This window comes from Panthera tigris, chromosome D1 (genome assembly GCF_018350195.1).
Source record: "Panthera tigris isolate Pti1 chromosome D1, P.tigris_Pti1_mat1.1, whole genome shotgun sequence".
NCBI classification, from domain to species: Eukaryota; Metazoa; Chordata; class Mammalia; order Carnivora; family Felidae; genus Panthera; species Panthera tigris.
The window spans coordinates 26,618,902-26,624,901 of record NC_056669.1 but is presented as its reverse complement, the minus strand read 5'-3'; the positions used below and the strand labels follow the sequence as shown (position 1 = coordinate 26,624,901).

General features: G+C 48.5%; 1 protein-coding gene across 4 annotated transcripts in view; it reads left to right on the top strand.

Moving 5' to 3' along the window:
* The first annotated feature begins 1,519 nt into the window (after positions 1-1,519).
* Positions 1,520-6,000, top strand: part of PRDM10 (PR/SET domain 10) — a 98,589-nt gene continuing 94,108 nt past the window's right edge. For 3 of the 4 annotated variants that reach the window (XM_007082685.3, XM_042957908.1, XM_042957906.1), the window contains exon 1: positions 1,520-1,594. The gene's annotated coding sequence lies outside the window, so the exon portion shown is untranslated. The remainder of the gene's footprint in view (positions 1,595-6,000) is intronic. The other variant, XM_042957907.1, reaches the window with a different exon arrangement.

Sequence of the window (6,000 nt, the reverse complement as noted above, 5' to 3'; positions counted from 1 at the left end):
ACCTCCATCTCTGTGGAGGAACAAGACATGGTCTAGTCATGGTCTACCTTACAAGGTAATCAACTGTCTTGAAGCTTGAAAAACACTATGTTCTTCTTTCCACTGTTTCCAGTGTTTTTTTTTTTTTTTTTTCGTTTTTGTTTTTAATAAACGAAACAGTGAGGAGGACATTGCTGAATGAATTTTACAAATTCCCCTCCCCACCAGTGGGTGTTTTCCAGTCTCAAGTCTTTTGCTTAGTTGTGCCTTCTTCCCCTTCTTCTTGGTTAGCCAATTAGTTTAGCAGTTTTGTATGTCTTATCGTCATTAACACCCTCTATTCGTTTGAGTTCCAGCGTGGGAGGTACTTTTACATGCAAATCTGTCTTCAAAACAATGTAGCAAGGTAGATGTCTTGGAAGGGAACACTCCCTGAAGGTTCCAAGGTTCGAAGTTTTTTCGAGATTTAGTTGCCATTCTTATTCAGGGTGTGTAACGAGGGCTGGGCGTCTTGCTCCAAAGCTTGGGCTCATTTCTGTGCACTTGGCTGCCCTTTGGGGAGGCAATTTTAAGGGATGGTAGGATGTGGAAGCCTGAGGTTAAGAAATGAGTGATTGAGTTGCCGGTTCATCAGTGTTGGATAATATTTCGTGTTTCTGAAAATCATTTCCTTTTTCAGAATGGGAAAGGGTAAAGGAGAGATGCAGTGAGGGGCTCCAGGGTTGGGCAAGGACTGAGCAAAGACGCAGTCGCGCGGTCAGAGGTGGCGGCGCCATCAGCCCCAGGAGGAGCGGCGCTCGGATCGCGCTGCACTCCGGGAGGCTGGAGCCCGAGGCCCAGGAAGGCGCTTGACCACCGGTCGAGGCCGGCGCCGCCTTCGGAGTTGGCGCGTAGCATCCGTACAGCTGAGCCTCCGCAGGCAGGTCGGCTTCAGGTGCAAAACTGTGTGAGGGCGCCAAGCAGGAGCACGCCCGTAAGCCGCCGGCGCGCTCCCCCCGCCACATCCCCTGGTGCGGCTGCTCAGCACACCGAGCATCTCGGGTGCAGGGGGCTGGCTCGGCCCAGAAGAGCACTCCAACCCGTCTAATCCGGCCACCGAGGTTGAACGTTTCCCCACCTCCGCGGCCACGGGACCCTCAGGGCCGGCTTGACCCTGAATCCTAAGAGTCGGGTTTTCTGATTGGCTGAGAGTACAAACGCAAGCGAGCGCTGACTGAGACCCGCTCTTTGATTGGGTTTTAAATGAACAGCAGAGCACGAAATAAAGAGGCCTTCAGTCATTGGGCCATTGTGTGAATCTCCTTTTGGCTTTCTCTGCCGCCTGAATAAGCGTCTCAGGATCTTCGTCATGAGTCTTAAATCTGGGCCTGTCAGTTCGCCCCAGCATTACTCGTCTCTAAGCAGGGCATGGGGTTTACGCAGTTCAACCAATCATATGACGTCGAGATCAGGTTGCCAGGCAGATTATGCTAATAAGGCCCCGCCTTTTATGCTGCTCCCACTCTGCGGCGGGAAGAACCACCTGGAGGTGGCGGGGGGGGTTTGATTTCCATCACCCCTAGGGAGAGAGGATCGGGGACCCGCTGATCTTCCAGCTCCCCTCACCCAACGTCGTGTAAGTACCTAAAGGATTAAGGGAACCGGATAAGCCAGCGTCCAGAGTACCCCATCGACTGGGAGGGTGTTTCGTCTTTGCTTAGTCCCACCCAAAATGGCGCCAAGCTCTTTCCGCGTCTCAGAGCCCGGCCGGGGCCAACCGACCGCGGACCCGGGTGGGGGGGGGAAACTGATGGTGGTGGTGGGGGGGAGAAATCCCGGCGGCACCGCCCGATGGTACAGTCCAGCCGGGGCTGGGACAAGGCACCTCACTCGGGGTGGGGGGTCAAACCATCTGCACCTTCTAAGGGGAAAGGGGCAAAACCCCCTAAAGGAGCCCCTCCTGGCGCTGCGTTCAGCGATGGCTTCGGCGCCTCTTGGCCCCTGCCTTCCCCGCGCGCAGCCTCCCCTCTGCGACCCCCGAGTGGCTCGCACGCTCCGCCGGCCGCGCGCACCTCTCCTCCCCTGCCCGCGTTGGTTGGGCCGGGACGGCAGTTTGGCGCCCTGCGCGCTCCTGCGGCGGCGGTTGGGCCGGCGCTCGGGGTGCGGCGGCCGCTCGGGGTGCGGCGGGCGGTCTCCGCCGGCCCGATACCCGGGGGGCGGCGCGGGGGTGGCGGCGCGGTCCGGGCCTCGGGGCCAAGCGGACGGTCGGCCCGCGTGATGGAGGGCTCCCGCGGCTGGGGCGCCCCGCTTTGTCTCGTGAGGCCGCGCCACCCACCTGCCATTGATTGCCGGTCCCCCCCAGTCCCACATTTACAAGCTGGCGTCGCCGGGACCCGGGGAGGCCGGGCTTGGAGGGGCGTGGGGATGGCACGTTTGGGTCAGTCTCGGTAAACAGCGTCCCGGGGGTGGGCAGGGCGCTGGCCGAGGTCAACCTGCGCCCGGTGTTGCGTGCAAAGGCGTGAGCCCGAGGCCCTTTGCGAGCGGGTTGGTTGTGTGTAGTTCCAGGCGATCATCAGCTTTCCTTAAGCATTTCTAAGTCCGCAGCCAGGTGTTAGGTACTCTACCAAGTAAGATGAAAACGCGGCGCTGTTGAATTTTTGTGTGCGGGCGTGTTTAGCCTTGTTTGGAGGATTTGCTGGATTTCAATTTTCAAACAGTGTTTGTGTACATTTAAGCACAAGGAGGGCTGCTGGTGGTGCTGTCATCGAGGATTAAGTGTGCGACGAGTCCCACCCAGCTCAGCCCTGTGCCGAAGTCTGCGCCATCGTCTGTTCAAATCTCGTCCCCCCAAATTCTTGATCCTCAACAGTACTTACCTTCATTAAAAACCAAAAGAATCACTCGTGACTGTACTGTGGCCTCTTTGCCCGACCCATTCCTTTGACATCACTCTAGCTTTTGCAGTAAGCTCTTTGAAGGCAGGAAGGTACACTGTTTTGGGTACTCTTCTCCGCACTCCACACCCACTCTCCCCCCCCCCCCCCCCCACCTCAGTAGTTTGCACCTTCAGGAACCATACTTCTATGTTGCCGTCCAATTCAGAAAACAAAATTGTCATTGTTGGCGGCAAAGCCCTGTTGCAAGCAGTGTTGATTCAAACTGGTATATTTAGAAAGTTACTTCTACGTTTACTTTTTTCGTGAATTGAGGTGAACTTGACAAATGAGCCGTTTTAAAGCGAACAATTTAGTCGTCGGTCTACATTTTAAAATTTTCGACCAAGACATTTTTCCCACCTTGAGACTCCTTAAGAGGAATCAATTAAGATTGATTTATTCTTTGAGCATTAAACTGCTTTCTGTTTTTCTAAGTGAAGCATTTTTTAGTTTTCTAATGTTTTGCAGCACAAGTATTAATGTGTGCATCTGTATTGTACGCGTGAATATAATCAAGATTCTACTACAGACAAGGCATGGGCCCTGAATGCTTTCTTCTTAGATTAGCGTGGTATAAGGGATAGCCTGTCAATGCAATATAATCCTGTTGATTGGCACTGCCTCAGATTCCACCTGTCTAAATTTTTTCTCCCTAGTTTTAACAATAATACGTGATCGTTGTAGAAAATGCAGAAAACCTAGGAACAGTATAAAATACCATAACTGAAAGTAAAATTACCAGAGATAATCCCTGCTGCTATTTTTAGTGTGCTCCAAATCTTTTGTGTGTGTGTATGAAACATTTTTACAAACTCGGCATCGCGTGTGTGGTTTTTGTATCTAGTTTCCGTTGTTTTTAATGTAGATGGGTAGGTACCCTGAGGACTTCGCTGATGATTTGCCACTTGCAGTAGTTTTCCCCATTACTTGAAGGGGCGTCATGAAATCCTCTGAACTGCAGGAATTACAGCGTTTGATTTCTTTTACTTTTTACAAACGTATCCTGATGGGATGAGTTTCTGTATAACAAGCAGAATTGATCAGAGTGCTTAATTTTACCTTTTAAGCACTAGTCAACACATCGTAACTACATACTTTGATTTGGTAAAAGTGATAAACGGTGAAACTCTTGTTTGCAATGTTTGAATGGTTTAGTGCGAGTCTGTTTTAAAATTGAATGCTGATGTACTTTGACCTATTACCACATAAAATACATAATCTCCGACCCTACCTCTTGCCCAGAGAGTGGAGACACGCCCTGTCCAGCAATTTGTATGTATTTTTACAGGCAGAATTTACTGATTATTGTCTAAATTTATCATAAGTACTTCAATAGATTAGCAAATAAGAATTTGATCTGGTGTCTAGATCTTAAGACCCAGTGAGTTAAGAAAAAGGAAATGGGGGCTCCAGGGTGCCTCAGTCCTATGCAGCTCAGTTCTGGGGTTCCAGCCCTGCCTCAGGCTCTCTGCTGTCAGCTCAGAGCCGGGTTCAGATCCTCTGTCCCCCTCTCTCTCTGCCCTTCCCCCATTTGCTTGCACTCACTCTCTCTCTCTCTCTCTCTCTCTCTCTCTCAAAAATACATAAAACATTAAAAAAAAGAAAAGAAAAAGGAAACGTTTGCTACCACCAAATCTTTGCTGAAGGGTACCTCTGGAATTCTCCTTGGGTATTGTGTGGGAGGAGGAGGGTGAGAGGGGAGCTCTGACTTCATTATTTTGGTTCTTCTCTGTTGAAGCCTTCCTCTCCCTCTTCTGGCATTTTACCGTTTACATGATTTACTTAAATCACTGCTAAATCTAGCCTCTGTCTTTTTTTTTTTTTTTTCAAAGCCACATTCCTATTTCAAGATTTATGTGGAACATTCTGAACAGGTGCCTTTCCAGTTTATTGCCTACAGCACCTTCTGTGACATTGATACTTCACTATTAGTACTGAAACATTATTTCCAATTCCCTTTTCCAAATCCTTCAGAGGCTTACACATTACCTGTGTAGATTTTAAATTTGTTCAGGTTATGGAAAGCACCTGGAAGTAGTTTTTTTGTTTGTTTTTATCTTTTGTTTTTGATAACTTTGAAATAGTTTAGAGATTACTTGGTGGGGGTGGTGAGGAAATGGGGAGGTAGGGGAGAAATTATGGATAATTCCAAATCACAATTATAGCAAGACTAGTTACAATGTAGAGGAAACAAATATCATAAAATCAATACTGTACAATACTTTAAGAACCTCCAGTACATTGCTGAAAGGTCATTATCTGCTAAAATGGCCCATTATTGTTTGTTATTCATTTCCTAGTTGAACTCTCATTTATTTCAACATTAGAATATTGGAGCTACATGCTCCTTTTCTTGACCCATATCCTTCACTTTCTGGGTCTCTCTGGTTGTGATCCACAGCCTCTTTCCGGCTGTGATCTTTATACACACACACACATACACACATATATATATTTAATTTATTTTTTTAATGTTTATTTATTTTTGGGAGAGGGAGAGCGAGAATCCCAAGGAGGCTCCACACTGTCAGTGCAGAGCCTGATGCGGGGCTTGAACCCACCAACCGTGAGATTGGGACCTGCTCTAAAATCAAGACTCAGTCGTTCAATCTACTGAGCCACCCAGGTGCTCCATGTTGTGATCTTTGAAGGGCTGCTCCTGGGGCACCTGGGTGGCTCAGTTGATTCAACGACTGACTCTATTCTAGCTCAGGTCATGATCCCGGGATCATTGGATGCAGCCCAGTGTCAGGCTCCACACTCAGCTTGGGTTTCTCTCTCTCTCTCCCCCTCTCTCTCCCCCTCTCTTCCTCTGTCCCTCTCCCCACCGTGTACCACCCACCCCTCTAAAAAACAAAATAAATAAATACATTTATTCAAAAAAGAAAAGAGCTATTCCTTAGATCTATGCCGTCCAACATGGTAGCCAGTAGCCGTATGTGGCTATGGAGCACTTGAAATTTAGCTTGTGCTGTAAGTGTGAAAAACATGCTAGATTTTGAGATTCGGTATGAAAAAAATTCAATTTATAAAATACTATAAAGTTTAGTATTTTTAAATTAAGAGAATTCTTTAAGTTTACTTATTTATTTTTGAGAGAGAGAGG